Here is a 17526-nt window from a genome sequence, read left to right as displayed (position 1 = left end):
AAATATAAGCTTAATTTAGCCCTCGGATTGTAAGGGCTTACTTTATTTTATTTCCAATTGTTGGCTGACATTTATTATCCATAAGTATTTCTCTGGCAACTTTGTATTTAATACCAACCTGGTTAAAGTGTTTTTAAATCTTAGCTTAAGCTATTGTATGAATGATTATTCCTGGTTGTGACATATTTCTTAATAAAGATATTAATGTGTGAATGCAATGGAATAATATTTTTCTAAAAATCCCTTATCAGTCTTGCTGAGTTAATATATACTTCTTATCGTGTAGCTAATCCCTGTATACTTAATTGTGTACTTCTTTACAATTAGACTAGCTAGTTGTTATGTTCTGTCTGTTTAGTTTTCCACGACAGGTAATAATCTAAGATGTATTTATAATTTACTGATTCATTTTTATAGGAAAGTAATATTTAGAAATTACCTGCTAACACATAACTCCACTCCCCCCAATCCCCTTTTTTGTCTCAAAGCTACAGGGTAAGTACCTGCATCCTCACACAGCTCTCAGCCTATTAACAGGCACTAGTATTGTACAGATTTAGCCTTGCAGATATGTATCTTATGCTAGTTTTTTATGTGATGTTAGGAGTTCATTTATTGACTTTAGCTATGGTGTATGTGAATGGCACTTTAAATAACCACTGTTTGGTTACACGGTTGCCATTTTAAGAGCATTGCCCTCCTAAGTTGTCCCACACTTGCTTAGTATGCTGCAGCTTGGAGCTAATTTAATGCGGTGTCAGTTTGGCAGTATAGGGAAGGGCAAGGAACACAGGCTGTACAGAGTGCAGCGCGGGGATTAAGTAACTCTGGTACGGCAAATTAAAACTCTTCCCGCTCTTTTCAGTCTTTTACGTGTGCTCTACGGCGGTCTCCTTCCTTACTCCGGCGGGGCCACCTTGAGCTACAGCCACGCCAATCTCTTCAGAGCATTTTGACAAGATGTGCAAGATCCCTATTCTAGAGCAAGGGGGGTTATCGTGTAAAAAGTTTAATTTCACTTATTAGAGGGTATTCAGTATATTGCTTATTTTAAATGAACTTTAATATGCGGCATGGTGTACTCCACTTTAATTTTCCTATTGAGGTACCAGCCCTTTTAAGACTAATGCTCTTCACAGCAGGCGACACTCTTGGTGATCCACTCTGACAGTCTTCAGCAGGAGTACTAAGAAGAGTCCGGGGTCCTGCTGTTTTGCGCTTAATAGGGAGGGGGTTAAGGAGAGGTAGGAGTTAATCCTCTACCAGTTGTTTTGCATTTTGGCACACTTCTTGCCTTTCCCTGTCAGTCTCATTAGGGATCCAGCATATGCAGCAGGAGGCCTGTTACTCTATTTTCAGCTTCATTGCCAGAAGAGGTGAGGCTCTATACCCAGAGCAGGGGCATTATTTTTCCACTAAACACTTCTGTCTTCTGTGACAGTTCATCGGTGGATGCCTAATATATTCATTGCAATTTTGGGGGAAACGTTTTATAACTTTGAAATGTTATACATTCACTTGTTTCCCACTATATACTATTTACATGTACTATCATGTGTATAACTTTTGGCCTACATTTTATAACACATCCTTTAGTCTGTGTAAGAAGTTTAATTTGTAAAATGGCACAGTATTAGTTCTGTAATGGACTGGTTTGGGGGTTCACTACACTTTCTTTCATGTAATTGGAAAGAGTCCATGAGCTAGTAACGTATGGGATATACAATCATACCAGGAGGGTCAATGTTTCCCAAACCTCAAAATGCCTATAAATACACCCCTCACCACACCCACTATTCAGTTTTACAAACTTTGCCTCCTATGGAGGTGGTGAAGTAAGTTGGTGCTTGATTTTTATGATTTCTTCTATGATAAGCAATTCTAAGCATTCTGAAGCCCAATTCCTCTCAGAGTACAGTGTTTGTCAGAGGGATGTGAAAGGAGTATCGCCTATTGATTTTATGGTTTTCCTCACGGGAAATCTTTTCAAAGGTTCTCTGTTATCGGTTGTAGGGATTCATCTCCTACCTCCCTTTTCAGATCGACGATATACTCTTATATACCATTACCTCTGCTGATACTTTTTCAGTTCTGGCTATTTGCTATATGTGGATGGGTGTCTTTTGGTATGTTTTCATTATTTAAGACTCTCTAAGCTATGGTTTGGGGCTTTATGTATTAATATAAAGTTTAAAATATATGTATTGTACTTATATTTGCCATTAGTCATGTCTATGTATATTTCCTTTTGCAGACTATCAGTTTCAGTTTGGGAAGCATGTTTTAGGAAGTTATTTTTCTTACCTGGGGTATAGTCCTTTTTTCAAATTGACTGCTTTTCTTTAAATTTCGTGGGCAAAATTAGGCTTGCGAGGTCGCAAAATGCTGTTATTTATTGCGTCATTCTTGGCGCGAGAATTTTTTTGGTGCAAAGGTAAGTCTTTGATGACGCAAGTGCGTCATTTCCGGTGTCTTAGTTGACGCCAGGTTTCCTTGCACGAGGTTGTGTCTGTTATGACGCGAATTGCGTCATTGCCGGATGTTGTTGGCGCCAAATAAAATGTCAACTTCCTTTTGCGTTGTGTGTCATACTTGGCGCCAAAAAAAATTTCGTTTATTTTTCACCCCACTTCCTATATGCCTCTTGCCTTCTATATGCTCAGATGGCTATGCTGTTTGCATTTTTTCCCATTCCTGAAATTGCCATATAAGGAAATTGTAAATTTTGCTTTAATGTTGTTTTTTCTTTTACATTTTGCAAGATTTCTCAATCTGATCTTGTCTCAGAAGCAACTGTTGGAACCCTGCTGCCTGATCATAGTTCTACCAAAGCTAAGTGTATGTGTTGTAAGTTAGCTGAGATTATATCTCCAGCTGTAGTTTGTTGTCATGATGAGCTGTTGCACGCAGAAAACATTTCCATCAGTACTAGTACAGTTTCTGTTGTTCCTTCAACATCTAATGTACATGATATCCCTGTTGATATTCCGCCTTCTAATAAACATAAAAGGTATTTTAAAACTTCTCATAAATTTGATGAAATTTCTAATGACAACATACTGAAATATCCTCCTCTGATGAGGATCTCTTTGATACATTCCAAATATGTTAGTTAAAGAAACCAACAAAAAAAGATACTAAATAAGCACTCAAATGACCCTAAATTGTCTGGAGTAGAAAAAAGATTCACACAAATTAAAACATTAATCTTTATTAGAAATATTAAAATATGGGTTATTTAAAACTAAAATGCTGTTATTCCCAGTATAAAAACTGGATATTAGAAAACTAGAACAAATTGTGATTACTATCTGGTGACTAATAAAGAAACCAACGGCTAGTAATATCAGTAATATCAAGTGAAAATTGAGATCAGTATATTGTAATGAAGGATATATTTCCTCAAAAAAAGTAGCACTTGTTCATTTAAATGCGGCATTAATATAATTCATCACAAACAGAGTGTGTGATGTTTATCCTATGTATTAAGAACATGGATAAAGTTATGTAATGGAGTAAAGGTGTTATATAGCAGATTACTTGAATGGTAGCAGATTGTAAATATAATTGCTCCTAATATACTGCTATGAGATAAACAATATCATAATTATCAAGCCCATTAAACTCTAGAGATATTAAAAATCCCCTCTGTGAGTTGAGAAAAATGGAGAAGTTCCCCTTGATAAGTTACTTAATGGTATAGCTCCTAATGATAATCACTATATGAGGAGTTGGTATTAAAGTAAATATCAAATATAAATATTCTCATACGTTATATTACCAGTACTTGAGACAAACAATAGATACTCAAAATACCAGTTGTATTATCTATACCAAAAGATTGTTACACTGATATTAACTAAGTGATTTATACAAATCAATATTTTGAATAGTACTAGTTATGCTGTAGTGTTCATCTATCTTATATTAAATCACTAATAATATAATAGAATTATTGATGGTACGTGAGTTGGTATAAAAATTATCAACTAAAATAGTAACACCAGGCAACTGTCGGTAGGATTTCTCAATGTATATAGATGAAACATACACTGAGCTCCCCCTTCCTCCCTTGACATGTTTCGCCGGGTTTCCGGCTTTATCAAAAGGCCTTTTGATAAAGCCGGAAATCCGGCAAAACATGTCAAGGGAGGAAGGGGGAGCTCATGGGAGCTCAGTGTAGTTTTTTAACAATACTTGCTGGCCATATGCTAATATACTAGAACCTTTAAACTTAACTGGTGTAACCAATATGCTGACAATAGTAGTTGACTCGAATTGATATTTAATGCAGTGAGCAATATAGCACTAGCAGGCTCGAGCTAACTGAACTATAGACCTCAGTATGTTCCCAAAGGCTGTGGTTAAATGATAATAAAGCTACCTTATTTAAAGTATTTATCGTAAAATACTTGTATTACTCAGTAATTTAACAAGTGACTATAACTAAACAGAACGGCGAACTAACTTTCTGACACCGCTTATCAAAGTGTATCATAGTCACCAACACTCCTTACTAACAACGCTGCACACAACGCAAACGCTGAATGAAATTCACAGAGAACCCTACACCAAGGGATTCTCTAGTGATCAAATCTTGCTATTAAGTAATTTTAGACTGCTAACAGCAGCAAATATGGAACTTAATTCATTTCAGCGTTCTGATACACAGTATTAACAAGCGTTGAAATTGGCAGAGGTCCCAAATATATAAATACTGCAAATATATGAATACATTGTGCAATCTAACTAATAATGGACTTTGTTATTTATGTTAGATGGGAGTCAGGGACTCAATAGAAATTTACCAGATTCAATATTTATATTGAGGCTGTAAGTTAGCCGTTCAGACATAATTTTATTATTCAGGTTCACCTGTTGTTCTGCTACCACTGTACTGTGAATCAGGGTTGCACAAGCAGCTCAGTGTTCTCATAAGTTTACATCAAGCACCATTAATTCCCTTATGTTTCATCTATATACATTGAGAAATCCTACTGACAGTTGCCTGGTGTTACTATTTTAGTTGATAATTTTTATACCAACTCACGTACCATCAATAATTCTATTATATTATTAGTGATTTAATATAAGATAGATGAACACTACAGCATAACTAGTACTGTTCAAAATATTGATTTGTATAAATCACTTAGTTAATATCAGTGTAACAATCTTTTGGTATAGATAATACAACTGGTATTTTGAGTATCTATTGTTTGTCTCAAGTACTGGTAATATAACGTATGAGAATATTTATATTTGATATTTACTTTAATACCAACTCCTCATATAGTGATTATCATTAGGAGCTATACCATTAAGTAACTTATCAAGGGGAACTACTCCATTTTTCTCAACTCACAGAGGGGATTTCTCCAACATAGGTGTGTCCGGTCCACGGCGTCATCCTTACTTGTGGGATATTCTCTTCCCCAACAGGAAATGGCAAAGAGCCCAGCAAAGCTGGTCACATGATCCCTCCTAGGCTCCGCCTACCCCAGTCATTCTCTTTGCCGTTGTACAGGCAACATCTCCACGGAGATGGCTTAGAGTTTTTTAGTGTTTAACTGTAGTTTTTATTATTCAATCAAGAGTTTGTTATTTTAAAATAGTGCTGGTATGTACTATTTACTCAGAAACAGAAAAGAGATGAAGATTTCTGTTTGTATGAGGAAAATGATTTTAGCACCGTAACTAAAATCCATGGCTGTTCCACACAGGACTGTTGAGAGCAATTAACTTCAGTTGGGGGAACAGTGTGCAGTCTCTTGCTGCTTGAGGTATGACACATTCTAACAAGACGATGTAATGCTGGAAGCTGTCATTTTTCCCTATGGGATCCGGTAAGCCATGTTTATTACGATGGTAAATAAGGGCTTCACAAGGGCTTATTAAGATTGTAGACTTTTTCTGGGCTAAATCGATTAAGTTTTAAAACATATTTAGCTTTGAGGAATCATTTTATCTGGGTTTATTGATATTATAATATCGGCAGGCACTGTATTAGACACCTTATTTCTCTGGGGCTTTCCCAAAGCATAAGCAGAGCCTCATTTTCGCGCCGGTGTGGCGCACTTGTTTTTGAGAGGCATGGCATGCAGTCGCATGTGAGAGGAGCTCTGATACTTAGAAAAGACTTTCTGAAGGCGTCATTTGGTATCGTATTCCCCTTTGGGCTTGGTTGGGTCTCAGCAAAGCAGATACCAGGGACTGTAAAGGGGTTAAAGTGTTAAAACGGCTCCGGTTCCGTTATTTTAAGGGTTAAAGCTTCCAAATTTGGTGTGCAATACTTTTAAGGCTTTAAGACACTGTGGTGAAAATTTGGTGAATTTTGTACAATTCCTTCATGTTTTTTCGCAATTGCAGTAATAAAGTGTGTTCAGTTTAAAATTTAAAGTGACAGTAACGGTTTTATTTTAAAACGTTTTTTGTACTTTATTATCAAGTTTATGCCTGTTTAACATGTCTGAACTACCAGATAGACTGTGTTCTGAATGTGGGGAAGCCAGAATTCCTGTTCATTTAAATAAATGTGATTTATGTGATAATGACAATGATGCCCAAGATGATTCCTCAAGTGAGGGGAGTAAGCATGGTACTGCATCATTCCCTCCTTCGTCTACACGAGTCTTGCCCACTCAGGAGGCCCCTAGTACATCTAGCGCGCCAATACTGCTTACTATGCAACAATTAACGGCTGTAATGGATAATTCTGTCAAAAACATTTTAGCCAAAATGAACCCTTGTCAGCGTAAGCGTGGCTGCTCTGTTTTAGTTTGACTCCTCCTTGGAGTCTCAATTTAGTTCTTTCGGTTCTTCAGGGGGTTCCGTTTGAACCCTTACATTCCGTTGATATTAAGTTATTATCTTGGAAAGTTTTGTTTTTAGTTGCGATTTCTTCTGCTAGAAGAGTCTCAGAATTATCTGCTCTGCAGTGTTCTCCTCCTTATCTGGTGTTTCATGCAGATAAGGTGGTTTTACGTACTAAACCTGGTTTTCTTCCAAAAGTTGTTTCTAACAAAAACATTAACCAGGAGATTATCGTACCTTCTCTGTGTCCAAAACCAGTTTCAAAGAAGGAACGTTTGTTGCACAATTTGGATGTTGTTCGCGCTCTAAAATTCTATTTAGATGCTACAAAGGATTTTAGACAAACATCTTCCTTGTTTGTTGTTTATTCAGGTAAAAGGAGAGGTCAAAAAGCAACTTCTACCTCTCTCTCTTTTTGGATTAAAAGCATCATCAGATTGGCTTACGAGACTGCCGGACGGCAGCCTCCCGAAAGAATCACAGCTCATTCCACTAGGGCTGTGGCTTCCACATGGGCCTTCAAGAACGAGGCTTCTGTTGATCAGATATGTAGGGCAGCGACTTGGTCTTCACTGCACACTTTTACCAAATTTTACAAGTTTGATACTTTTGCTTCTTCTGAGGCTATTTTTGGGAGAAAGGTTTTGCAAGCCGTGGTGCCTTCCATTTAGGTGACCTGATTTGCTCCCTCCCTTCATCCGTGTCCTAAAGCTTTGGTATTGGTTCCCACAAGTAAGGATGACGCCGTGGACCGGACACACCTATGTTGGAGAAAACAGAATTTATGTTTACCTGATAAATTTCTTTCTCCAACGGTGTGTCCGGTCCACGGCCCGCCCTGGTTTTTTAATCAGGTCTGATAATTTATTTTCTTTAACTACAGTCACCACGGTACCATATGGTTTCTCCTATGCAAATATTCCTCCTTAACGTCGGTCGAATGACTGGGGTAGGCGGAGCCTAGGAGGGATCATGTGACCAGCTTTGCTGGGCTCTTTGCCATTTCCTGTTGGGGAAGAGAATATCCCACAAGTAAGGATGACGCCGTGGACCGGACACACCGTTGGAGAAAGAAATTTATCAGGTAAACATAAATTCTGTTTTTTAATATCTCTAGAGTTTAATGCGCTTGATAATTATGATATTGTTTATCTCATAGCAGTATACAAGGAGCAATTATATTTACAATCTGCTACCATTCAAGTAATCTGCTATATAACACCTTTACTCCATTACATAACTTTATCCATGTTCTTAATACATAGGATAAACATCACACACTCTGTTTGTGATGAATTATATTAATGCAGCATTTAAATGAACAAGTGCTACTTTTTTTGAGGAAATATATCCTTCATTACAATATACTGATCTCAATTTTCACTTGATATTACTGATATTACTAGCCGTTGGTTTCTTTATTAGTCACCAGATAGTAATCACAATTTGTTCTAGTTTTCTAATATCCAGTTTTTATACTGGGAATACCAGCATTTTAGTTTTAAATAACCCATATTTTAATATTTCTAATAAAGATTAATGTTTTAATTTGTGTGAATCTTTTTTCTACTCCAGACAATTTAGGGTCATTTGAGTGCTTATTTAGTATCTTTTTTTGTTGGTTTCTTTAACTAACATATTTGGAATGTAACTTTGTTGATACATAGCACCTAACCACAGTAACTTAGAATATTAAGGCCATTGAGCTTATCACAGAACGGTAAAAGACCCAATGCAAAATCTATGAGTGGTGCCATCAACTCTATCTGAATTTCGAGGATCTCTTTGACTCAGAAGATCCTACCTCAGACATTGACACTGACAAATCTACTTATCTTTTCAAGATTGAGTATATTCATTCCTTGTTAAAAGAAGTGTTGGTTACTTTGGATATTGAGGAGTCTAGTCCTCTTGATATCAAAACTAGTAAACATTTAAATTCTGTTTATAAACCGTCTGTGGTTACTCCTGAGGTTTTTCCAGTTCCTGATGCTATTTCTGATGTGATTGCTAGGGAATGGAATAAACCTGGTACTTCTTTCATTCCTTCTTCTAGGTTTTAAAGGTTTGTACCCTTTGCCAGCGGCTAGATTAGAGTTTTGGGAAAAAGTCTCCAAAGTTGATGGGGCTATTTCTACTCTTGCCAAACGTACTACTATTCCTATGGAAGACAGTACTTCTTTTAAGATCCTTTAGATAGGAAACTTGAATCTTATCTAATGAAAGCTTATTTATATTCTGGCTATATTCTCAGGCCTTCCATTTCTATGGCTGATGTGGTGACTGCATCAACCTTTTGGTTGGATAGCTTAGCGCAACAGGAAACAGATCCTGATTTGTCTAGCATTGTTAGTTTGCTTCAACATGCTAATCATTTTATCTATGATACTATTTTTGATATCATCAAAATTGATGTTAAATCTATGTCTTTAGCTATTTTAGCTAGAAGAGCTTTATGGCTCAAATCTTGGAATGCTGACATGGTATCTAAGTCTAGATTACTATCTCTTTCTTTCCAAGGTAACATTTTTTTCTTCTTAAATGGAAAGAGTCCACAGATGCATTCATTACTTTTTGGAAATAAGAACCTGGCCACCAGGAGGAGGCAAAGACAACCCAGCCAAAGGCTTAAATACTCCCCCCACTCCCCTCATCCCCCAGTCATTCTTTGCCTTTCGTCCCAGGAGAATGGCAGAGAAGTGTCAGTTTTAATTTTTGTTTTTTTGTCTCTTATGGAGGGTAGTACTCTTCAGCATGTGACAGGAGTTTTAAGTAGTCCTGTCAGTCTCTCAGTGAGGGCTTGGATGAAAGTTTGAGTCCGGAGATGCAGGAAGTTCTTTCTGCGAAACCATCCCGACTCATATTAACAGCTCCTCAAGCAATCGGCGTTGTCGAACTTCACTTTGTTGCCTATTTTCTTCTCTCAAGTCCATGGCGGAGACAATGCTAGTATCCATCACACTTGAAGGGCCGTGTTCCTGTTCCACGGCGTAAATTCCGGTAAAAACGTTTCATTTTACTTTATTTGAAGTTACTGTAATGTGAATGTTTCCCGAGAGACTTCCACCTTGCGGGTCTAACTACACATAAGGGTCTCAGTGAGTCTCTTTTAGTATCTTGGAATTGAGGGTTAATATCTCCTGAGGGGGGTTATTGAACAGGGTGGGTTTTATAATCATGTTTGTTATGTGATTCAACCTGCTTATGTGCAATGTTTACTGGGCTCGTGGTTGGAATATTGAGGCCTTTGGAAGTGACGCAGCCTTTTAGTTGGTGCGCTTGTTTGGACTGTACGGTTCACCTTGTGTCCGGGCGTGGCTACGTTCCGTTGTTCCATTTCCGCATTACTGACCGCATGGCGAAGGAAAATTTCTAGTCCGCAGGGGTCTGGTCATAGGAGGTGGTGAGTGTCCCAGCCATTGGGGGTGTCAGGTGCTGTTTTAGTTTTCACTACTTTAGTCCATATTTAAATATTCTCTATCCAGCTATGGAGGATTCTGATGCTGAGACTGTTAATTTCAGATTCAGTTACAGAGGATTCTAATACTGAGGCTATTTTGATTTCAGATTCTGTGTCCGGTGATGAATCCGGAGTGGCCTCGTTGACGCCTGTCAACCAGTTATGTTCCGTATGCCATTTCAGAGCGCCTGGTTCCTCGGGGAATCAAGGGCCTGCTGAGCCATCCGCCTCTGGGGGTCCTGTCCTCCGAGAGGCGAGTTCCCTACCAAATTATACTTCTGCACATGCGGGTAACCCAGTTTATGGTTCCTCCATGTGCGGTGGCGTGTTTCCCCCGGAAGTTGCAGCACGTTTTCGCTTCCACATAATGTTGGCGATTGTTCGTCTGCAGAGTCCAGACGTTTCTTTGAGAATGTGCTCGTGCCCTATTGTCCCGGGCCTTCCGGCTTGGGGAGGGCCTCTACAGTTCCCCGCGGTGGTATCTGTCCCGGAGGGTTGTACCTTCCGTTACAGGATTGCGCGCCTTCGCGTGTTGCTCAGACATGTTTTTCATGTTTTTCATTATTGAAAGACCCTGTCGTTACCAGCTACGGGGAATTTCAGTCTGATAATTGAAATGGTGCACCTCATTTGACATGTGGGGATGAAGTAATCTCAAAGGTTTCAGGGTTTCTTAGGACTCCCTGTAGAGGTGCGCTCACGGAAGGTTATAACAAATAATATCAAATGAACAGTCCAATCAATTCCAAAAAACGGCAGCTCTTCCAATTGTTTGTAGTACGATGAGCGAATCTAGATTGAAAGTAAGAAGGCGCCAGACATAGGGTAATATTGTTACAATCTGCAGACACGCTCAAGTAACATATAGATGGAATACTTACAAACGAAACGGCACCAAATCGTGCCTAGTGAGACAGACCGGGACCTCAACCGTCGCCCGGAAGACCAACCAATGGCATGCACCAAACTCCCGCAGTCACGTGAATGCTGTAGCCAATCACCGTTTCTTTGGGCTCACACACCTTCCTTGCAGACGTCCGGTTCAAAAAATAAGATCACAGTATAGACAAACCAGGTGTCCCATATACTGCGATTTCAACAATTTATTTAAAATGTTTTAAAATCAGCAACGCGTTTCTCGAGAAACGCGTTGCTGATTTTAAAACATTTTAAATAAATTGTTTTTAGTGTACCTTGTTTGGAGTGGGTTTTACTTTCACTCTAGTACTGTTACAAATCAACATCTTGAAATCGCAGTATATGGGACACCTGGTTTGTCTATACTGTGATCTTATTTTTTGAACCGGACGTCTGCAAGGAAGGTGTGTGAGCCCAAAGAAACGGTGATTGGCTACAGCATTCACGTGACTGCGGGAGTTTGGTGCATGCCATTGGTTGGTCTTCCGGGCGACGGTTGAGGTCCCGGTCTGTCTCACTAGGCACGATTTGGTGCCGTTTCGTTTGTAAGTATTCCATCTATATGTTACTTGAGCGTGTCTGCAGATTGTAACAATATTACCCTATGTCTGGCGCCTTCTTACTTTCAATCTAGATTCGCTCATGAAGTAATCTCCTGATTGTCATTTGTTTGAGATCTTTCCCAGTTTTGTGAGATAGGGCTCCGTTTGGCTGGTCCTGCGGGTAGGCCTGTGTCTTTTGGGCATTCACCTCCGGGATGCCTTATATTTTATTTATATCTAATGGGATGTCTTTTATTTGTTTTTGTTTCCTTCGGGAACCTTCTGGGATTGATACTCTTTATTACTTCTTCGGAAGTTGTTGGACATGTTAGTCCTCTGTTTTCAGTTTTTTCCCCTACAAGGGAGAATTTATGCAGCTTGCCGGTTAGGACCCTAGGTGCAGCCTGGTCCTGTCGGGTTGGTTTGGTTTTGCGGCTGTACAGACACCTGGCGCTGTTCTCCTCTGCTGGTTTGGTAGAAGCGCTGAGTGCTCAGGTTATCATTGTTTTTCATGTTCAACTAAGCATTCAAGAGGACCGGTAGATCTGTGAGTTTGGAAGGATTGTTTCAGTCCTTATAGCCTTCAGTCATAGATGACCAGGCAGGGGAGTTTTTCCGCTGCGTCATTCTATCTCACATCTGATTTCATCAGAACTTAGAGTTTCCTCCCCCATGTGGTGGAGGGTTGGCAGGCTTAATGCCCCTTACCGCTTTTGAGCGGTTTGCCCTTCTTTTTTAGGCCTCTGGATATGTCCTTTTGGGCTTGACCCAACAGCTTGTACAGCATGGCTGTCTAGCATGTGGAAGGTTACAGTTTGAAACCTGTTGCAGCTCTTGACGCCTTGCAGGTGTCCGCGTTGCTGTTTTTAGTATATCTGGTTGCAGCTCTTGCTCTTGACTGAGTTATAAGAGGCCTTTGGGTCTTCTTCCATTGCCTCCGGGTGAGTGGATCTCTTTTTAGGGATCTGTGCTTCCGGGTGATGGTTGTTCCCTGCGGGGACTTTTGTTTGTTTAACTTGGGTTTTTCCAGAGCTAGTTAGGCTTAGTGCCTTCTTCCTTGTGTCCTCTGCTTGTGCGGCGGTGTTAGGGAGACTAGTCCTGCTAGTAGGATTTTTTGGACCTCGAGGTATCCCTTGGTTGCATCGGCAACTGTATGTTTTAGTACTGGTTTAGTTTTCACTACTTTAGTCCATATTTAAATATTCTCTATCCAGCTATGGATTCAGTTACAGAGGATTCTAATACTGAGGCTATTTTGATTTCAGATTCTGTGTCCGGTGATGAATCCGGAGTGGCCTTGTTGACGCCTTTCAACCAGTTATGTTCCGTATGCCATTTCAGAGCGCCTGGTTCCTCAGGGAATCAAGGGACTGCTGAGCCATCCGCCTCTGGGGGTCCTGTCCTCCGAGAGGCGAGTTCCCTACCAAATCATACTTCTGCACATGCGGGTAACCCAGTTTATGGTTCCTCCATGTGGGGTGGCGTGTTTCCCCCGGAGGTTGCAGCACGTTTTCGCTTCCACATAATGTTGGCGATTGTTCGTCTGCAGAGTCCAGACGTTTCTTTGAGAATGTGCTCGTGCCCTATTGTCCCGGGCCTTCCGGCTTGGGGAGGGCCTCTACAGTTCCCCGCGGTGGTATCTGTCCCGGAGGGTTGTGCCTTCCGTTACAGGATTGCGCGCCTTTGCGTGTTGCTCAGACATGTTTTTCATGTTTTTCATTATTGAATGACCCTGTCGTTACCAGCTACGGGGAATTTCAGTCTGATAATTCAAATGGTGCACCTCATTAGACATGTGGGGATGAAGTAATCTCCTGATTGTCATTTCTCTTAAGTGTATCCAGTCCACGGATCATCCATTACTTGTGGGATATTCTCCTTCCCAACAGGAAGTTGCAAGAGGATCACCCACAGCAGAGCTGCTATATAGCTCCTCCCCTCACTGCCATATCCAGTCATTCTCTTGCAACTCTCAACAAAGATGGACGCAGTAAGAGGAGAGTGGTGTATTATAGTTAGTTTCTTTCATGTAATTAGCAAGAGTCCATGAGCTAGTGACGTATGGGATATACATTCCTACCAGGAGGGGCAAAGTTTCCCAAACCTTAAAATGCCTATAAATACACCCCTCACCACACCCACAATTCAGTTTTACAAACTTTGCCTCCGATGGAGGTGGTGAAGTAAGTTTGTGCTAGATTCTACGTTGATATGCGCTCCGCAGCAAGTTGGAGCCCGGTTTTCCTCTCAGCGTGCAGTGAATGTCAGAGGGATGTGAGGAGAGTATTGCCTATTTGAATGCAGTGATCTCCTTCTACGGGGTCTATTTCATAGGTTCTCTGTTATCGGTCGTAGAGATTCATCTCTTACCTCCCTTTTCAGATCGACGATATACTCTTATATATACCATTACCTCTGCTGATTCTCGTTTCAGTACTGGTTTGGCTTTCTACAAACATGTAGATGAGTGTCCTGGGGTAAGTAAATCTTATTTTCTGTGACACTCTAAGCTATGGTTGGGCACTTTGTTTATAAAGTTCTAAATATATGTATTCAAACATTTATTTGCCTTGACTCAGAATGTTCAACTTTCCTTATTTTTCAGACAGTCAGTTTCATATTTGGGATAATGCATTTGAATTAATCATTTTTTCTTACCTTCAAAAATTTGACTCTTTTTTTCCTGTGGGCTGTTAGGCTCGCGGGGGCTGAAAATGCTTCATTTTATTGCGTCATTCTTGGCGCGGACTTTTTTGGCGCAAATAATTCTTTTCCGTTTCCGGCGTCATACGTGTCGCCGGAAGTTGCGTCATTTTTTGACGTTATTTTGCGCCAAAAATGTCGGCGTTCCGGATGTGGCGTCATTTTTGGCGCCAAAAGCATTTAGGCGCCAAATAATGTGGGCGTCTTATTTGGCGCTAAAAAATAAGGGCGTCGCTTTTGTCTCCACATTATTTAAGTCTTATTTTCTCAGTGCTTCTGGTTGCTAGAAGCTTATTCTTTGGCATTTTTTCCCATTCCTGAAACTGTCATTTAAGGAATTTGATCAATTTTGCTTTATATGTTGTTTTTTCTCTTACATATTGCAAGATGTCTCACGTTGCATCTGAGTCAGAAGATACTACAGGAAAATCGCTGTCTACTGCTGGAGCTACCAAGCTAAGTGTATCTGCTATAATTTTTGGTATCTGTTTCTCCAGCTGTTGTTTGTATTGCATGTCATGACAAACTTATTAATGCAGATAAAATTTCCTTTAGTACTGTTACATTACCTGTTGCTGTTCCGTCAACATCTAATTTTCAGAGTGTTCCTAATAAACATAAGAGATTTTATTTTTTTAAATCCATTAAGAAGGCTATGTCTGTTATTTCTCCTTCTAGTTTACATAAAAGTCTCTTTTTTCAGATGAATTTTTAAATGAACATCATCATTCTGATACTGATAATGGTTCTTCTGGTTCAGAGGTTTCTGTCTCAGAGGTTGATGCTGATAAATCTTTGTATTTGTTCAAGATGGAATTTATTCGTTCTTTATTTAAAGAAGTATTAATTGCATTAGAAATAGAGGATTCTGGTCCTCTTGATTCTAAATCTAAACGTTTAAATAAGGTTTTTAAATCTCCTGTAGTTATTCCAGAAGTGTTTAATCTCCCTGATGCTATTTCTGAAGTAATTTCCAGGGAATGGAATAATTTGGATAATTCTTTTACTCCTTCTAAACGTTTAAGCAATTATATCCTGTGCCATCTGACAGATTAGAGTTTTTTTGGGACAAAATCCCTAAGGTTATGGGGCTGTCTCTACTCCTGCTAAATGTGCTACTATTCCTACGGCAGATAGTAATTCATTTAAGGATCCTTTAGATAGGAAAATTTAATCCTTTCTAAGAAAAGCTTACTTATGTTCAGGTAATCTTCTTAGACTTGCTATATTTTTAGAGGATGTTGCTGCAGCTTCAACTTTTTGGTTAGAAGCTTTAGCGCAACAAGTAACAGATCATAATTTTATAGCATTATTATTATTCTATAACATGCTAATAATTTTATTGGTGATACCATCTTTTGATATCATTAGAGTTGATGTCAGGTATATGTCTCTAGCTATTTTAGCTAGAAAAGCTTTATGGATTAAACTTGGAATACTGATATGTCTTCTAAGTCAACTTTGCTTTCCCTTTCTTTCCAGGGTAATAAATTATTATTTCAACTGTTTCTGGAAGGAAGGGAACTTTTTTTCCAAAGGATAAAAAATCTAAGGTAAATTTAGGTCTAATAATCATTTCGTTCCTTTCCTCACAATAAGGAACAAAAGCCTGATCCTTCATTCTCAGGAGCGGTATCAGTTTGGAAACTATTTCCAGTTTGGAATATATCCAAGCCTTTTAGAAAACCTATAGCCAGCTCCTAATTACCCATGAAGGTGCGGACCTTATTCCAGCTCAGCTGGTATGGGGCAGATTACGTTTTCTTCAAAGAAATTTTGATCAATTCCGTTCTCAATTTCTGGTTTCAGAACATTGTTTCAGAAAGGTACAGAATTGGCTTCAGTTAAGGCCTCCTGCTAAGAGATTTTTTTCTTTCCCGTGTCCCAGTTAACACAGCAAAGGCTCAGCATTTCTGAAATGTGTTTCAGATCTAGAGTTGGCTGGAGTAATTATGCCAGTTCCAGTTCTGGAACAGGGGCTGGGGTTTTATTTTATCTCTTCATTGTACCAAAGAAGGTCAATTCCTTCAGACCAGTTCCGGATCTATCAATATTGAATCGTTATGTAAGGATACCAACATTCAAGATGGTTACTGTAGGACTATCCTGCCTTTTGTTTAGCAAGGGCATTATATGTCTACAATAGATTTACAGGATGTGTATCTACATATTCCGATTCATCCAGATCATTTTTAGTGTCTGAGATTCTCTTTTTAGACAAGCATTACCAGTTTTGTGGCTCTACCGTTTGGCCTAGCCTCAGTTCCAAGAATTTTTTTCAAAGGTTCTCGGTGCCCTTCTTTCTGTAATCAGAGAACAGGGTTTTTTGGTATTTCCTTATTGGACAATATCTGGGTACTTGCTCAGTCTTCTCATTTTCGAAGAATCTCATACGAATCGACTTGTGTTGTTTCTTCAAGTTCATGGTTGGAGGATCAATTTACCAATCAGTTCATTGATTCCTCAGACAAGTGTAACCTTTTTAGGTTTCTAGAATAGATTCAGTGTCTATGACTCTGTCCTTGTCAGACAAGAGAAGTTTAACATTGATATCAGCTTGTCAAAACCTTCAGTCACAATCATTCCCTTTGGTAGCCTTATGCATGGAAATTTTAGGTCTTAGGACTGCCGCATCAGATGCGATTTCCTTTGCTCGTTTTCACATGCGACCTCTTCAGCTCTGTATGCTGAACCAATGGTGCAGGGATTACTCAAAGATATCTCAATTAATATCTTTAAACCGATTATACGACACTCTCTGACATGGTGGGCAGATCACCATCGTTTAGTTCAGGGAGCTTCTTTGTTCTTCCGACCTGGACTATAATCTCAACAGATGCAAGTCTTACAGGTTGGGGAGCTGTGTGGGGGTATCTGACGGCACAAGGGGTTTGGGAATCTCAGGAGGTGAGATTTCCGATCAATATTTTGGAACTCCGTGCAATTTCAGAGCTCTTCAGTCTTGGCCTCTTCTGAAGAGAGAGTTGTTCATTTGTTTTCAGATAGACAATGTCACAACTGTGGCATACATCAATCATCAAGGAGGAACTCACAGTCCTCTGGCTATGAAAGAAGTATCTCGAATTTTGG

At 39.5% G+C, this 17526-nt stretch overlaps 1 protein-coding gene across 1 annotated transcript in view; it reads left to right on the top strand.

Moving 5' to 3' along the window:
* Positions 1 to 17526, top strand: part of WRNIP1 (WRN helicase interacting protein 1) — a 359165-nt gene that overhangs the window by 198318 nt on the left and 143321 nt on the right. The window lies entirely within an intron of this gene.

The sequence above is a fragment of the Bombina bombina genome, chromosome 5 (assembly GCF_027579735.1).
Source record: "Bombina bombina isolate aBomBom1 chromosome 5, aBomBom1.pri, whole genome shotgun sequence".
Lineage (NCBI taxonomy): Eukaryota > Metazoa > Chordata > Amphibia > Anura > Bombinatoridae > Bombina > Bombina bombina.
This window is presented reverse-complemented; position numbering and strand designations above follow the sequence as displayed.